Source organism: Oncorhynchus keta, unplaced genomic scaffold (genome assembly GCF_023373465.1).
Source record: "Oncorhynchus keta strain PuntledgeMale-10-30-2019 unplaced genomic scaffold, Oket_V2 Un_contig_5851_pilon_pilon, whole genome shotgun sequence".
Taxonomy (NCBI): domain Eukaryota; kingdom Metazoa; phylum Chordata; class Actinopteri; order Salmoniformes; family Salmonidae; genus Oncorhynchus; species Oncorhynchus keta.
The window spans coordinates 183,451-202,680 of NW_026288543.1; the positions used below are offsets into that span (position 1 = coordinate 183,451).

The following is a 19,230-nucleotide window of genomic DNA, read 5'->3' on the forward strand; positions in this document are numbered from 1 at the left end:
CACCTCTCTCCCCTCCCCACCTCTCCTCCCCTCTCTCCCTCCTCTCCCTCCCCACCTCTCTCCTCTCTCTCCCTCCCCACCTCTCGACCTCACCTTACTCCTCTCCCTCCCTCCCCACCTCTCTCTCCTCTCTCTCCTCTGTTCCTCCTCTCCGCCCCCCAATTCCCTCAGCATGTATGCTTTCCATGCAGTAGACAATCAGCACCTCCAGTTCTTGTGGGATTGGACCCAGCACAACCTGACCATCCGTGCCGGGAAACTGTTCTTCCGATCCAACCCCAAACTCTGCATGTCGGAGATCCGGAAGATGTGGCAGAGGACGGGCATCACAGAGAAGTTTGAGGAGGACGACTTCAGGAACAACGGAGACCGAGCAAGCTGTACGATACTTATATTATACTGTACTGCTCTATGATATTATACTGTACTGCTCTATGATATTATACTGTACTGCTCTATGATATTATACTGTACTGCTCTATGATATTATACTGTACTGCTCTATGATATTATACTGTACTGCTCTATGATATTATACTGTACTGCTCTATGATATTATACTGTACTGCTCTATGATATTATACTGTACAGCTCTATGATATTATACTGTACTGCTCTATGATATTATACTGTACTGCTCTATGATATTATACTGTACTGCTCTATGATATTATACTGTACTGCTCTATGATATTATACTGTACTGCTCTATGATATTATACTGTACTGCTCTATGATATTATACTGTACTGCTCTATGATATTATACTGTACTGCTCTATGATATTAGATACTGCTCTATATACTGTATACTGCTCTATGATATTATACTGTACTGCTCTATGATATTATACTGTACAGCTCTATGATATTATACTGTACTGCTCTATGATATTATACTGTACAGCTCTATGATATTATACTGTACTGCTCTATGATATTATACTGTACTGCTCTATGATATTATACTGTACTGCTCTATGATATTATACTGTACTGCTCTATGATATTATACTGTACTGCTCTATGATATTATACTGTACTGCTCTATGATATTATACTGTACTGCTCTATGATATTATACTGTACTGCTCTATGATATTATACTGTACTGCTCTATGATATTATACTGTACAGCTCTATGATATTATACTGTACAGCTCTATGATATTATACTGTACAGCTCTATGATATTATACTGTACAGCTCTATGATATTATACTGTACTGCTCTATGATATTATACTGTACAGCTCTATGATATTATACTGTACTGCTCTATGATATTATACTGTACTGCTCTATGATATTATACTGTACTGCTCTATGATATTATACTGTACTGCTCTATGATATTATACTGTACTGCTCTATGATATTATACTGTACTGCTCTATGATATTATACTGTACTGCTCTATGATATTATACTGTACAGCTCTATGATATTATACTGTACTGCTCTATGATATTATACTGTACTGCTCTATGATATTATACTGTACTGCTCTATGATATTATACTGTACTGCTCTATGATATTATACTGTACTGCTCTATGATATTATACTGTACTGCTCTATGATATTATACTGTACTGCTCTATGATATTATACTGTACTGCTCTATGATATTATACTGTACAGCTCTATGATATTATACTGTACAGCTCTATGATATTATACTGTACTGCTCTATGATATTATACTGTACTGCTCTATGATATTATACTGTACAGCTCTATGATATTATACTGTACTGCTCTATGATATTATACTGTACAGCTCTATGATATTATACTGTACTGCTCTATGATATTATACTGTACTGCTCTATGATATTATACTGTACTGCTCTATGATATTATACTGTACTGCTCTATGATATTATACTGTACAGCTCTATGATATTATACTGTACTGCTCTATGATATTATACTGTACTGCTCTATGATATTATACTGTACAGCTCTATGATATTATACTGTACAGCTCTATGATATTATACTGTACAGCTCTATGATATTATACTGTACTGCTCTATGATATTATACTGTACTGCTCTATGATATTATACTGTACTGCTCTATGATATTATACTGTACTGCTCTATGATATTATACTGTACTGCTCTATGATATTATACTGTACAGCTCTATGATATTATACTGTACTGCTCTATGATATTATACTGTACTGCTCTATGATATTATACTGTACTGCTCTATGATATTATACTGTACTGCTCTATGATATTATACTTTACTATTTAACAGCTCTATACTATACAGCTCTATGATATTATACTTTGTATTTAACAGCTCTATACTATACAGCTCTATGATACCATACTTTATATTTAACAGCTCTATACTATACAGCTCTATGATACCATACTTTATATTTAACAGCTCTATACTATACAGCTCTATAATACTATACTTTGTATTTAACAGCTCTATACTATACAGCTCTATGATACCATACTTTATATTTAACAGCTTATACTATACAGCTCTATGATACCATACTTTATATTTAACAGCTCTATACTATACAGCTCTATGATACCATACTTTATATTTAACAGCTCTATACTATACAGCTCTATAATACCATACTTTATATTTAACAGCTCTATACTATACAGCTCTATAATACCATACTTTATATTTAACAGCTCTATACTATACAGCTCTATAATACTATACTTTATTTTAAACCTTTTTAGTTACTACATTGCAGTACCATTCAAAAGTTTGGACACCTACTCATTCAAGTTCTCTTTTTTAGTTTTGCTATTTTCTACATTAGTGAAAACATCCAAACTATGAAATAACACATACACAATTATGTAGGAACTAAAAAACTTAAACAAATCAAAATATAGATTTTAGATTCTTCAAAGTAGCCACCCTTTGCCTCGATGACAGCTTAGCACACTTGGCATTCTCTCAACCAGCTTCATGAGGAATACTTTTCCAACGGTCTTGAAGGAGTTCCCACATATGCTGAGCACTTGTTGGCTTTTTTTCCTTCACTCGGTGGTCCAACTCATCCCAAACCATCTCAATTGGGTTGAGGTCAGGTGATTGTGGAGGCCAGGTCATCTGATGCAGCACTCCATCACTCTCCTTCTTGGTCAAATGGCCCTTACACAGCCTGGAGGTGTGTTGGGTCATTCTCCTGTTGAAAAACAAATGATAGTCCCACTAAGCGTAAACCAGATGGGATGGCGTATCGCTGCAGAATGCTGTGGTAGCCAGGCTGGTTTATTCTAACTAAATCAGTGTCACTGGCAAAGCATCTCCACACCATCACACCACCTCCTCCATGCTTCACGGTGGGAACCCCACACCATCACACCACCTCCTCCATGCTTCACGGTGGGAACCACACACCATCACACCACCTCCTCCATGCTTCACGGTGGGAACCCCACACCATCACACCACCTCCTCCATGCTTCACGGTGGGAACCCCACACCATCACACCACCTCCTCCATGCTTCACGGTGGGAACCACACACCATCACACCACCTCCTCCATGCTTCACGGTGGGAACCACACATGCAGAGATCATCCGTTCACCTACTCTGCATCAGACCAAAGGACAGATTTCCACCGGTCTAATGTCCATTGCTCGTGTTTCTTGGCCCAAGCAAATTTTTCTTGTTTGTGTCCTTTAGTAGTGGTTTCTTTGCAGCAATTCAATCATGAAGTCCTGATTCACACAGTCTCCTCTGAACAGTTGATGTTGAGATGTGTCTGTTACTTGAACTGGGCTGCAATCTGAGGTGCAGTCAACTCTAATGAACTTATCCTCTGCAGTAGAGGTAACACTGGGTCTTCCTTTCCTGTGGCGGTCCTCGAGAGACAGTTTCATCATCAGCGCTTTGAGGGTTTTTACGACCGCACTTGAAGAAACTTTCAAAGTTCTTGAAATGTTCCGATTGGCTGTCGTTTCTCTTTGCTTATTGGAGTTGTTCTTTTGATAATGTGGACTTGGTCTTTTAGGAAATGGGGATATCTTCTGTATACCACCCCTACCTTGTCACAACACAACTGATTGGCTCAAACGCATTGAGAAGGAAAGAAATTACACAAATTAGCATTTTAACAAGGCACACCTGTTAATTGAAATGTATTCCAAGTGATTACATCATGAAGCTGCTTGAAAGATTTAAAAAACATTTTTTTTACCTTTATTTTACTAGGCAAGTCAGTAAAGAACAAATGTTTATTTTCAATGACGGCCAAGGAACAGTGGGGTTAACTGCCTGTTCAGGGGCAGAACGACAGATTTGTACCTTGTCAGCTCGGGGATTCGAACTTGCAACCTTTCGGTTACTAGTCCAACGCTCTAACCACTAGGCTACCCTGCCAAGAGTGTGCCAAGCTGTCATCAAGGCAAAATGGTGGCTACTTTGAAGAATCTGAAATATATTTTGATCAGTTTAACACTTTTTTGGTTACTACATGATTCCATATACATGTTATTTCATCGTTTTGATGTCTTCACTATTATTCTACAATGTGAAAATTGTCAAAATAAAGAAAAACCCTGGAATGAGTAGGTGTGTCCAAACCTTTGACTGGTGCTGTATATACTGCGTGGTTCAGCCATGTCCATTCGTTGAAACAATAGCTGTGTACTGCATGTGGAGTGGCAGGTAGCCTAGTGGTTAGAGCATTGGGCCAGTAACTGAAAGGTTGCTGGATCAAATCCCTGAAGTGACCAGGTAAAAATCTGTTGTTCTGCCCCTGAACAAGGCAGGAAGAAAAATAAGAACCACGGAGACAATGTAATGGGCTGGTTTGATCTCACCACTGAGACAATGTAATGGGCTGGTTTGATCTCAACACTGAGACAATGTAATGGGCTGGTTTGATCTCACCACTGAGACAATGTAATGGGCTGGTTTGATCTCACCACTGAGACAATGTAATGGGCTGGTTTGATCTCACCACTGAGACAATGTAATGGGCTGGTTTGATCTCACCACTGAGACAATGTAATGGGCTGGTTTGATCTCACCACTGAGACAATGTAATGGGCTGGTTTGATCTCACCACTGAGACAATGTAATGGGCTGGTTTGATCTCACCACTGAGACAATGTAATGGGCTGGTTTGATCTCACCACTGAGACAATGTAATGGGCTGGTTTGATCTCACCACTGAGACAATGTAATGGGCTGGTTTGATCTCACCACTGAGACAATGTAATGGGCTGGTTTGATCTCACCACTGAGACAATGTAATGGGCTGGTTTGATCTCACCACTGAGACAATGTAATGGGCTGGTTTGATCTCACCACTGAGACAATGTAATGGGCTGGTTTGATCTCACCACTGAGACAATGTAATGGGCTGGTTTGATCTCACCACTTAGACAATGTAATGGGCTGGTTTGATCTCACCACTGAGACAATGTAATGGGCTGGTTTGATCTCACCACTGAGACAATGTAATGGGCTGGTTTGATCTCAACACTGAGACAATGTAATGGGCTGGTTTGATCTCACACTGAGACAATGTAATGGGCTGGTTTGATCTCACCACATAGACAATGTAATGGGCTGGTTTGATCTCACCACTGAGACAATGTAATGGGCTGGTTTGATCTCAACACTGAGACAATGTAATGGGCTGGTTTGATCTCACCACTGAGACAATGTAATGGGCTGGTTTGATCTCACCACGGAGACAATGTAATGGGCTGGTTTGATCTCACCACTGAGACAATGTAATGGGCTGGTTTGATCTCACCACTGAGACAATGTAATGGGCTGGTTTGATCTCACCACTGAGACAATGTAATGGGCTGGTTTGATCTCACCACTGAGACAATGTAATGGGCTGGTTTGATCTCACCACTGAGACAATGTAATGGGCTGGTTTGATCTCACCACTGAGACAATGTAATGGGCTGGTTTGATCTCACCACTGAGACAATGTAATGGGCTGGTTTGATCTCACCACTGAGACAATGTAATGGGCTGGTTTGATCTCACCACAGAGACAATGTAATGGGCTGGTTTGATCTCACCACTGAGACAATGTAATGGGCTGGTTTGATCTCACCACTGAGACAATGTAATGGGCTGGTTTGATCTCACCACTGAGACAATGTAATGGGCTGGTTTGATCTCAACACTGAGACAATGTAATGGGCTGGTTTGATCTCACCACTGAGACAATGTAATGGGCTGGTTTGATCTCACCACATAGACAATGTAATGGGCTGGTTTGATCTCACCACTGAGACAATGTAATGGGCTGGTTTGATCTCAACACTGAGACAATGTAATGGGCTGGTTTGATCTCACCACTGAGACAATGTAATGGGCTGGTTTGATCTCACCACGGAGACAATGTAATGGGCTGGTTTGATCTCACCACTGAGACAATGTAATGGGCTGGTTTGATCTCACCACTGAGACAATGTAATGGGCTGGTTTGATCTCACCACTGAGACAATGTAATGGGCTGGTTTGATCTCACCACTGAGACAATGTAATGGGCTGGTTTGATCTCACCACTGAGACAATGTAATGGGCTGGTTTGATCTCACCACTGAGACAATGTAATGGGCTGGTTTGATCTCACCACTGAGACAATGTAATGGGCTGGTTTGATCTCACCACTGAGATCTCACCACTGAGACAATGTAATGGGCTGGTTTGATCTCACCACTGAGACAATGTAATGGGCTGGTTTGATCTCACCACGGAGACAATGTAATGGGCTGGTTTGATCTCACCACTGAGACAATGTAATGGGCTGGTTTGATCTCACCACTGAGACAATGTAATGGGCTGGTTTGATCTCACCACTGAGACAATGTAATGGGCTGGTTTGATCTCACCACTGAGACAATGTAATGGGCTGGTTTGATCTCACCACTGAGACAATGTAATGGGCTGGTTTGATCTCACCACTGAGACAATGTAATGGGCTGGTTTGATCTCACCACTGAGACAATGTAATGGGCTGGTTTGATCTCACCACTGAGACAATGTAATGGGCTGGTTTGATCTCACCACTGAGACAATGTAATGGGCTGGTTTGATCTCACCACTGAGACAATGTAATGGGCTGGTTTGATCTCAACACTGAGACAATGTAATGGGCTGGTTTGATCTCACCACTGAGACAATGTAATGGGCTGGTTTGATCTCACCACTGAGACAATGTAATGGGCTGGTTTGATCTCACCACTGAGACAATGTAATGGGCTGGTTTGATCTCACCACTGAGACAATGTAATGGGCTGGTTTGATCTCACCACGGAGACAATGTAATGGGCTGGTTTGATCTCACCACTGAGACAATGTAATGGGCTGGTTTGATCTCACCACTGAGACAATGTAATGGGCTGGTTTGATCTCACCACTGAGACAATGTAATGGGCTGGTTTGATCTCACCACGGAGACAATGTAATGGGCTGGTTTGATCTCAACACTGAGACAATGTAATGGGCTGGTTTGATCTCACCACAGAGACAATGTAATGGGCTGGTTTGATCTCACCACGGAGACAATGTAATGGGCTGGTTTGATCTCACCACTGAGGCAATGTAATGGGCTGGTTTGATCTCACCACTGAGACAATGTAATGGGCTGGTTTGATCTCAACACTGAGACAATGTAATGGGCTGGTTTGATCTCACCACGGAGACAATGTAATGGGCTGGTTTGATCTCAACACTGAGACAATGTAATGGGCTGGTTTGATCTCACCACTGAGACAATGTAATGGGCTGGTTTGATCTCAACACTGAGACAATGTAATGGGCTGGTTTGATCTCACCACTGAGACAATGTAATGGGCTGGTTTGATCTCACCACTGAGACAATGTAATGGGCTGGTTTGATCTCACCACTGAGACAATGTAATGGGCTGGTTTGATCTCACCACTGAGACAATGTAATGGGCTGGTTTGATCTCACCACTGAGACAATGTAATGGGCTGGTTTGATCTCACCACTGAGACAATGTAATGGGCTGGTTTGATCTCACCACTGAGACAATGTAATGGGCTGGTTTGATCTCACCACTGAGACAATGTAATGGGCTGGTTTGATCTCACCACTGAGACAATGTAATGGGCTGGTTTGATCTCACCACGGAGACAATGTAATGGGCTGGTTTGATCTCACCACTGAGACAATGTAATGGGCTGGTTTGATCTCAACACTGAGACAATGTAATGGGCTGGTTTGATCTCAACACTGAGACAATGTAATGGGCTGGTTTGATCTCACCACTGAGACAATGTAATGGGCTGGTTTGATCTCACCACTGAGACAATGTAATGGGCTGGTTTGATCTCACCACGGAGACAATGTAATGGGCTGGTTTGATCTCACCACTGAGACAATGTAATGGGCTGGTTTGATCTCAACACTGAGACAATGTAATGGGCTGGTTTGATCTCAACACTGAGACAATGTAATGGGCTGGTTTGATCTCAACACTGAGACAATGTAATGGGCTGGTTTGATCTCACCACTGAGACAATGTAATGGGCTGGTTTGATCTCACCACTGAGACAATGTAATGGGCTGGTTTGATCTCACCACTGAGACAATGTAATGGGCTGGTTTGATCTCAACACTGAGACAATGTAATGGGCTGGTTTGATCTCACCACTGAGACAATGTAATGGGCTGGTTTGATCTCACCACGGAGACAATGTAATGGGCTGGTTTGATCTCACCACTGAGACAATGTAATGGGCTGGTTTGATCTCACCACTGAGACAATGTAATGGGCTGGTTTGATCTCACCACTGAGACAATGTAATGGGCTGGTTTGATCTCACCACGGAGACAATGTAATGGGCTGGTTTGATCTCAACACTGAGACAATGTAATGGGCTGGTTTGATCTCACCACTGAGACAATGTAATGGGCTGGTTTGATCTCACCACTGAGACAATGTAATGGGCTGGTTTGATCTCACCACTGAGACAATGTAATGGGCTGGTTTGATCTCACCACTGAGACAATGTAATGGGCTGGTTTGATCTCAACACTGAGACAATGTAATGGGCTGGTTTGATCTCAACACTGAGACAATGTAATGGGCTGGTTTGATCTCACCACTGAGACAATGTAATGGGCTGGTTTGATCTCACCACAGAGACAATGTAATGGGCTGGTTTGATCTCAACACTGAGACAATGTAATGGGCTGGTTTGATCTCACCACGGAGACAATGTAATGGGCTGGTTTGATCTCAACACTGAGACAATGTAATGGGCTGGTTTGATCTCAACACTGAGACAATGTAATGGGCTGGTTTGATCTCACCACTGAGACAATGTAATGGGCTGGTTTGATCTCACCACTGAGACAATGTAATGGGCTGGTTTGATCTCACCACTGAGACAATGTAATGGGCTGGTTTGATCTCAACACTGAGACAATGTAATGGGCTGGTTTGATCTCACCACTGAGACAATGTAATGGGCTGGTTTGATCTCACCACTGAGACAATGTAATGGGCTGGTTTGATCTCACCACTGAGACAATGTAATGGGCTGGTTTGATCTCACCACTGAGACAATGTAATGGGCTGGTTTGATCTCAACACTGAGACAATGTAATGGGCTGGTTTGATCTCAACACTGAGACAATGTAATGGGCTGGTTTGATCTCACCACTGAGACAATGTAATGGGCTGGTTTGATCTCACCACTGAGACAATGTAATGGGCTGGTTTGATCTCACCACTGAGACAATGTAATGGGCTGGTTTGATCTCAACACTGAGACAATGTAATGGGCTGGTTTGATCTCACCACTGAGACAATGTAATGGGCTGGTTTGATCTGATGGGCTGGTTTGATCTCACCACTGAGACAATGTAATGGGCTGGTTTGATCTCACCACTGAGACAATGTACCATGGGCTGGTTTGATCTCACCACTGAGACAATGTAATGGGCTGGTTTGATCTCACCACTGAGACAATGTAATGGGCTGGTTTGATCTCACCACTGAGACAATGTAATGGGCTGGTTTGATCTCTGAGACAATGTAATGGGCTGGTTTGATCTCCACTGAGACAATGTAATGGGCTGGTTTGATCTCACCACTGAGACAATGTAATGGGCTGGTTTGATCTCACCACTGAGACAATGTAATGGGCTGGTTTGATCTCACCACTGAGACAATGTAATGGGCTGGTTTGATCTCACCACTGAGACAATGTAATGGGCTGGTTTGATCTCACCACTGAGACAATGTAATGGGCTGGTTTGATCTCACCACTGAGACAATGTAATGGGCTGGTTTGATCTCAACACTGAGACAATGTAATGGGCTGGTTTGATCTCAACACTGAGACAATGTAATGGGCTGGTTTGATCTCAACACTGAGACAATGTAATGGGCTGGTTTGATCTCACCACTGAGACAATGTAATGGGCTGGTTTGATCTCACCACTGAGACAATGTAATGGGCTGGTTTGATCTCACCACTGAGACAATGTAATGGGCTGGTTTGATCTCACACTGAGACAATGTAATGGGCTGGTTTGATCTCAACACTGAGACAATGTAATGGGCTGGTTTGATCTCAACACTGAGACAATGTAATGGGCTGGTTTGATCTCACCACTGAGACAATGTAATGGGCTGGTTTGATCTCACCACTGAGACAATGTAATGGGCTGGTTTGATCTCAACACTGAGACATCTCACCACTGAGACAATGTAATGGGCTGGTTTGATCTCACCACTGAGACAATGTAATGGGCTGGTTTGATCTCACCACTGAGACAATGTAATGGGCTGGTTTGATCTCACACACTGAGACAATGTAATGGGCTGTTTGTTTGTAATGGGCTCACCACTGAGACAATGTAATGGGCTGGTTTGATCTCACCACTGAGACAATGTAATGGGCTGGTTTGATCTCACCACTGAGACAATGTAATGGGCTGGTTTGATCTCAACACTGAGACAATGTAATGGGCTGGTTTGATCTCACCACTGAGACAATGTAATGGGCTGGTTTGATCTCACCACTGAGACAATGTAATGGGCTGGTTTGATCTCACCACTGAGACAATGTAATGGGCTGGTTTGATTCGATGTTTCTAAGCACCTGTAGGATCAGGGCTGATCGTTGTGATTGGTTGTATTCTCCAGGTGAGCTGACTGTGGTTGTGATTGGTTGCCAGGTGAACAGGCTGTGTAAATTGTGTGATTGGTTGTGTTCACCAGGTGAGAGTAAGATCTTGCGGTTCAAGTCCAACAGTACGATGTCTAACCGTATCAAAGTGACCTGGCAGCGCTACAGACCCCCAGACTATAGAGACCTCATCTCATTCATACTATACTACAAGGAGGCGTAAGTTACTCTACAGTCAGTCTGTCTGTACTTCCTCTATATCCTAGAACATCATCTAACCCATCACTCTACTTCCTCTATATCTAACCCTAACCCATCAGTCTGGCTGTACTTCCTCCATATCTTAGAACATCATCTAACCCATCAGTTTCTCCACTTCCTCTATATCCTCTAACCCATCAGTTTCTCCACTTCCTCTATATCCTCTAACCCATCAGTTTCTCCACTTCCTCTATATCCTCTAACCCATCAGTCTCTCTACTTCCTCTATATCCTCTAACCCATCAGTCTCTCTACTTCCTCTATATCCTTTAACCCATCAGTCTCTCTACTTCCTCTATATCCCCTAACCTATCAGTCTCTCTACTTCAACTATATTCTAGAACATCCTCTAACCCATCAGTCTGCCTCTACTTCCTCTATATCCTCTAACCCATCAGTCTGCCTCTACTTCCTCTATATCCTCTAACCCATCAGTCTGCCTCTACTTCCTCTATATCCTCTAACCCATCAGTCTGCCTCTACTTCCTCTATATCCTCTAACCCATCAGTCTGCCTCTACTTCCTCTATATCCTCTAACCCATCAGTCTGCCTCTACTTCCTCTATATCCTCTAACCCATCAGTCTGCCTCTACTTCCTGTATATCCTCTAACCCATCAGTCTGCCTCTACTTCCTCTATATCCTCTAACCCATCAGTCTGCCTCTACTTCCTCTATATCCTCTAACCCATCAGTCTGCCTCTACTTCCTCTATATCCTCTAACCCATCAGTCTGCCTCTACTTCCTGTATATCCTCTAACCCATCAGTCTGCCTCTACTTCCTCTATATCCTCTAACCCATCAGTCTGCCTCTACTTCCTCTATATCCTCTAACCCATCAGTCTGCCTCTACTTCCTGTATATCCTCTAACCCATCAGTCTGCCTATACCTCTATACTAACCCATCAGTCTGCCTCTACTTCAGTCTCTATATCCTCTAACCCATCAGTCTATCCTCTATCAGTCTTCTACTTCTATATCCTCTAACCCATCAGTCTGTCTGCCTAACCCATCAGTCTGCCTTACTTCCTGTATATCCTCTAACCCATCAGTCTGCCTCTACTTCCTCTATATCCTCTAACCCATCAGTCTGCCCTCTCCTCCAGTGCGTACCCATCAGAACATCACAGAGTTTATCAGGACGGTTGTCCTCTAACCCATCAGTGGAACATGGTGGCCGTGGACCTTCCCCAGGAGAAGAATTCTAACCCAGGGGTTCAGTCTGCCTCAAGCCCTGGACCCAGTATGCCATCTCTCAACCCATCAGTCTGGTGGCAGAGGATAGACACATCCTGGGAGCCAAGAGTGAAGTAGTCTCTACTCAGAACCAGCCCCTCAGGTAAAGGACAGGGGTGGAGGGGTTAGGGTGGAGGGGTTATCCTCTAACCCATCAGTGGAGGGGTTACTCTATAGTCCTGTATATCCTCTAACCCATCAGTGGGTTAGGGTGGAGGGGTTAAGGGTCAGGGGTCTGCCTGGAGGGGTTAGGGTGGGAGGGGTTAACCCATCAGTCTGGGTTAGGGGTGGAGGGGTTGGGGTGGAGGGGTTAGTGGAGGGGTTCTACTGTCACCTCTCAAGCCCTGGACCCAGTATGCCATCTATATCAAGGCCATCACTCTGGTGGCAGAGGATAGACACATCCTGGGAGCCAAGAGTGAAGTAGTCTACATCAGAACCAGCCCCTCAGGTAAAGGACAGGGGTGGAGGGGGTTGGTGGAGGGGTTAGGGTGGAGGGGTTAGGGTGTAGGGGTTAGGGTGGAGGGGTTAGGGTGTAGGGGTTAGGGTGGAGGGGTTAGGTGGAGGGGTTAGGGTGGAGGGGTTAGGTGGAGGGGTTAGGGTGGAGGGGTTAGGGTGTAGGGGTTAGGGTGTAGGGGTTAAGGGTGGAGGGGTTAGGGTGGAGGGGTTACGTGGACCTTCCCCAGGGGAAGGAGGGGTTCTACTGTCACCTCTCAAGCCCTGGACCCAGTATGCCATCTACGTCAAGGCCATCACTCTGGTGGCAGAGGATAGACACATCCTGGGAGCCAAGAGTGAAGTAGTCTACATCAGAACCAGCCCCTCAGGTAAAGGACAGGGGTGGAGGGGTTAGGGTGGAGGGGTTAGGGTGGAGGGGTTAGGGTGGAGGGGTTAGGGTGGAGGGTTAGGGGTTAGGGGAGGGGTTTAGGGGTTAGGTGAGGGTTAGGGTGGAGGGGTTAGGGTGGAGGGGTTAGGGTGAGGGGTTAGGGTGTAGGGGTTAGGGTGGAGGGGTTAGGGTGTGCCATCACTTAGGGTGGAGGGGTGGAGGGGTTAGGGTGGAGGGGGGGGTGGAGAACCAGGGGTGGAGGGGTTAGGGTGGAGGGGTTAGGGTGGAGGGGTTAGGGTGGAGGGGTTAGGGTGGAGGGGTTAGGGTGGAGGGGTTAGGGTCAGAGGGGTTAGGGTGGAGGGGTTAGGGGAGGGGTTAGGGTGAGGGGTTAGGGTGGAGAGGAGGGGTAGGGTCAGGGTAGGGTGGAGGGGTTAGGGTGTAGGGGTTAGGGTGGAGGGTTAGGGTGGAGGGGTTAGGGTGAGGGGTTAGGGTGGAGGGGTTAGGGTGGAGGGTTAGGGTATGCCATCTAGGGTGGGGTTAGTGTAGGGGTTGGTGGAGGGTTAGGGTGGAGGGGTTAGGGTGGGGTTAGTGAAGGTCTACATCAGAAGGGCCCCTCAGGTAAAGTAGGGGTTAGGGGTGGAGGGGTTAGGGGGTAGGGGTTAGGTGAGGGGTTAGGGTAGGGTGGAGGGGTTAGGTGGAGGGGAGGGTGGAGGGGTTAGGGTGGAGGGGGTTAGGGTGGAGGGGTTAGGTGGAGGGGTTAGGGTGGAGGGGTTAGTCAAGGCCATCACTCTGGTGGCAGGGATAGACACATCCTGGGGCCAAGAGGGGTTCAGAACCAGCCCCTCAGGTAAAGGACAGGGGTGGAGGGGTTAGGGGAGGGGTTAGGGTGGAGGGGTTGTAGGGGGGTGTAGGGGTTAGGGTGGAGGGGTTAGGGTGGAGGGGTTAGGGTGGGGGTTCTACTGTCACCTCTCAAGCCCTGGACCCAGTATGCCATCCTGGAGCCAGTAGGCCATCTACGTCAAGGCCATCACTCTGGTGGCAGAGGATAGACACATCCTGGGAGCCAAGAGTGAAGTAGTCTACATCAGAACCAGCCCCTCAGGTAAAGGACAGGGGTGGAGGGGTTAGGGTGGAGGGGGGGTGGAGGGTTAGGGTGGAGGGGTTAGGGTGGAGGGGTTAGGGTGGAGGGGTTAGGGTGGAGGGGTTAGGGTGGAGGGGTTAGGGTAGAGGGGTTAGGGTGGAGGGGAGGGGTTAGGGTGGAGGGGTTAGGGGTTAGGGGAGGGGTTAGGGTGGAGGGGGTTAGGGGTGGAGGGTGGAGGGGTTAGGGTGGAGGGGTTAGGGTGGACTGTCACCTCTCAAGCCCTGGACCCAGTATGCCATCTACGTCAAGGCCATCACTCTGGTGGCAGAGGATAGACACATCCTGGGAGCCAAGAGTGAAGTAGTCTACATCAGAACCAGCCCTCAGGTAAAGGACAGGGGTGGAGGGTTAGGGTGGAGGGGTTAGGGTGGAGGGGTTAGGGTGGAGGGGTTAGGGGTGGGGGGGGTTAGGGTGGAGGGGTTCTACTGTCACCTCTCAAGCCCTGGACCCAGTATGCCATCTACGTCAAGGCCATCACTCTGGTGGCAGAGGATAGACACATCCTGGGAGCCAAGAGTGAAGTAGTCTACATCAGAACCAGCCCTCAGGTAGGGGTGGAGGGGGGTGGAGGGGTTAGGGTGGAGGGGTTAGGGTGAGGGGTTAGGGGTGGAGGGGTTAGGGTGGAGGGGTTAGGGGGTGGAGGGAGGGTGGAGGGGTTAGGGTGGAGGGGTTAGGGTGGAGGGGTAGGGGTGGAGGGGTTAGGGTGGAGAGGGGTTAGGGTGGGGGGAGGGGTTAGGGTGGAGGGGTTCTACTGTCACCTCTCAAGCCCTGGACCCAGTATGCCATCTACGTCAAGGCCATCACTCTGGTGGCAGAGGATAGACACATCCTGGGAGCCAAGAGTGAAGTAGTCTACATCAGAACCAGCCCCTCAGGTAAAGGACAGGGGTGGAGGGGTTAGGGTGGAGGGGTTAGGGTGGAGGGGTTAGGGTGGAGGGGTTAGAGGGGTTAGGGTGGAGGGGTTAGGGTGGAGGGGTTGGATGGAGGGTTAGGGTAGGGGTTAGGGTGGAGGGGTTAGGGTGGAGGGACCCAGGTGGAGGGGTTAGGGTGTAGGGGTTAGACATCCTGGGAGCCAAGAGTGAAGTAGTCTACATCAGAACCAGCCCCTCAGGTAAAGGACAGGGGTGGAGGGGTTAGGGTGGAGGGGTTAGGGTGGAGGGGTTAGGGTGGAGGGGTTAGGGTAGGGGGGGTGTAGGGGGTGGAGGGGTTAGACATCCTGGGAGCCAAGAGTGAAGTAGTCTACATCAGAACCAGCCCCTCAGGTAAAGGACAGGGGTGGAGGGGTTAGGGTGAGGGGTTAGGGTGGAGGGGTTAGGGTGTAGGGGTTAGGGTGGAGGGGTTAGGGTGGAGGGGTTAGGGTGGAGGGGTTAGGGTGTAGGGGTTAGGGTGGAGGGGGGGTTAGGGGTAGGGTGGAGGGGTTAGGGGTTAGGGTGGAGGGGTTAGGGTGGAGGGGGTCTAGGGTGAGGGGTTAGGGTGGGGGTTAGGGTGGACTGTCACCTCTCAAGCCCTGGACCCAGTATGCCATCTACGTCAAGGCCATCACTCTGGTGGCAGAGGATAGACACATCCTGGGAGCCAAGAGTGAAGTAGTCTACATCAGAACCAGCCCCTCAGGTAAAGGACAGGGGTGGAGGGGGGTGGAGGGGTTAGGGTGGAGGGGTTAGGGTGGAGGGGTTAGGGTGGAGGGGTTAGGGTGGAGGGGTTAGGGTGGAGGGTTTACTGTCAGGGGTTCAAGCCCTGGACCCAGTATGCCAGGGGTCAAGGCCATCACTCTGGTGGCAGAGGATAGACACATCCTGGGAGCCAAGAGTGAAGTAGTCTACATCAGAACCAGCCCCTCAGGTAAAGGACAGGGGAGGGGGGTGGAGGGGTGGTGGAGGGGTTAGGGTGGAGGGGTTAGGGTGGAGGGGTAGGGTGGAGGGGTGGAGGGGTTAGGGTGTAGGGGTTAGGGTGGAGGGGTTAGGGTAGGGAGGGGTTAGGGTGGAGGGGGGGTAGGGTGGAGGGGTTAGGGTGTAGGGGTTAGGGTGGAGGGGTTAGGGTGGAGGGGTTAGGGTGGAGGGGTTAGGGTGTAGGGGTTAGGGTGGAGGGGTTAGGGTGGAGGGGTTAGGGTGGAGGGGTTAGGGTGGAGGGGTTAGGGTGGAGGGGTTCTACTGTCACCTCTCAAGCCCTGGACCCAGTATGCCATCTACGTCAAGGCCATCACTCTGGTGGCAGAGGATAGACACATCCTGGGAGCCAAGAGTGAAGTAGTCTACATCAGAACCAGCCCCTCAGGTAAAGGACAGGGGTGGAGGGGTTAGGGTGGAGGGGTTAGGGTGGAGGGGTTAGGGTGGAGGGGTTAGGGTGTAGGGGTTAGGGTGGAGGGGTTAGGGTGGAGGGGTTAGGGTGGAGGGGTTAGGGTGGAGGGGTTAGGGTGGAGGGGTTAGGGTGGAGGGGTTATCAGTGTAGGGGTTAGGGACAGGGGTGGAGGGGTTAGGGTGGAGGGTTAGGGTGGAGGGGTTAGGGTGGGGGTTAGGGTGAGGGGTTAGGGTGAGGGCCCTCAGGTGTAGGGGTTAGGGTGGAGGGGTTAGGGTGGAGGGGTTAGGGTGGAGGGGTTAGGGTGGAGGGGTTAGGGTGGAGGGGTTAGACATCCTGGGAGCCAAGAGTGAAGTAGTCTACATCAGAACCAGCCCCTCAGGTAAAGGACAGGGGTGGAGGGGTTAGGGTGGAGGGGGAGGGGTTAGGGTGTAGGGGTTAGGGTGGAGGGGTTAGGGTGGAGGGGTTAGGGTGGAGGGGTTAGGGTGGAGGGGTTAGGGTGGAGGGGTTCTACTGTCACCTCTCAAGCCCTGGACCCAGTATGCCATCTACGTCAAGGCCATCACTCTGGTGGCAGAGGATAGACACATCCTGGGAGCCAAGAGTGAAGTAGTCTACATCAGAACCAGCCCCTCAGGTAAAGGACAGGGGTGGAGGGGTTAGGGTGGAGGGGTTAGGGTGGAGGGGTTAGGGTGGAGGGGTTAGGGTGGAGGGGTTAGGGTGGAGGGGTTAGGGTGGAGGGGTTAGGGTGGAGGGTTAGGGTGGAGGGGTTAGGGTGGAGGGGTTAGGGTGGAGGGGTTAGGGTGGAGGGGTTAGGGTGGAGGGGTTAGGGTGGAGGGGTTAGGGTGGAGGGACAGGAGGTGTGGAGGGGTTAGGGTGGAGGGGTTAGGGGAGGGGTTAGGGTGGAGGGGTTAGTGGAGGGGTTAGGGTGGAGGGGTTAGGGTGGAGGGTTAGGGTGGAGGGGTTAGGGGTGGAGGGGTTAGGGTGGAGGGGTTAGGGTGGAGGGGTTAGGGTGGAGGGTGGAGGGGTTAGGGTGGAGGGGTTAGGGTGGAGGGGTTCTACTGTCACCTCTCAAGCCCTGGACCCAGTATGCCATCTACGTCAAGGCCATCACTCTGGTGGCAGAGGATAGACACATCCTGGGAGCCAAGAGTGAAGTAGTCTACATCAGAACCAGCCCCTCAGGTAAAGGACAGGGGTGGAGGGGGGTGGAGGGTGGAGGGTTAGGGTGGAGGGGTTAGGGTGGAGGGGTTAGGGTGTAGGGGTTAGGGTGGAGGGGTTAGGGTGGAGGGGTTAGGGTGGGGGGGGTTAGGGGTTAGGGTGGAGGGGGAGGGTTAGGGTGGAGGGGTTAGGGTGGAGGGGTTAGGGTGGAGGGGTGGGGGTTTAGGGGTTAGGGTGGAGGGGTTAGGGTGGAGGGGTTCTACTGTCACCTCTCAAGCCCTGGACCCAGTATGCCATCTACGTCAAGGCCATCACTCTGGTGGCAGAGGATAGACACATCCTGGGAGCCAAGAGTGAAGTAGTCTACATCAGAACCAGCCCCTCAGGTAAAGGACAGGGGTGGAGGGGTTAGGGTGGAGGGGTTAGGGTGGAGGGGTTAGGGGGTGGAGGGGTTAGGGTGGAGGGGTTAGGGTGGAGGGGTTAGGGTGGAGGGGTTAGGGTGTAGGGGTTAGGGTGGAGGGGTTAGGGTGGAGGGGTTAGGGTGGAGGGGTTAGGGTGGAGGGGTTAGGGTGGAGGGGTTAGGGTGGAGGGGTTAGGGTGGAGGGGTTAGTGGAGGGGTTAGGGTGGAGGGGTTAGGGTGGAGGGGTTCAAGGGGTGGAGGGGTTAGGGTGGAGGGGTTAGGGGTTAGGGTGGAGGGGTTAGGGTGGAGGGTTAGGGTGGAGGGGTTAGGGTGGAGGGGTTAGGGTGGAGGGGTTAGGGTGGAGGGTAGGGGGTTAGGGTGGAGGACCCAGTAGGGTTAGGGTGGAGGGGTTCTGGTGGCAGGGTTACACATCCTGGGAGCCAAGAGTGAAGTAGTCTACATCAGAACCAGCCCCTCAGGTAAAGGACAGGGGTGGAGGGGAGGGGTTAGGGTGGAGGGGTTAGGGTGGAGGGGGTTAGGGTGGAGGGGTTAGGGTGCCAAGAGGGGTTAGGGTGGAGGGTTAAGGGTGGAGGGGTTAGGGTGGAGGGGTTAGGGTGGAGGGGTTAGGGTGGAGGGGTTAGGTGGAGGGGTGGAGGGGTTAGGGTGGAGGGGTTAGGGTGGAGGGGTTAGGGTGTAGGGGTTAGGGTGGAGGGGTTAGGGTGGAGGGGGTTAGGGTGGAGGGGTTAGGGTGGAGGGGGTTAGGGTGG

At 48.8% G+C, this 19,230-nt stretch overlaps 1 pseudogene; it reads left to right on the forward strand.

The window, feature by feature from the left end:
- LOC118382016 (insulin-like growth factor 1 receptor) overlaps nucleotides 1–19,230 on the forward strand; it is a 132,447-nt pseudogene that overhangs the window by 90,728 nt on the left and 22,489 nt on the right.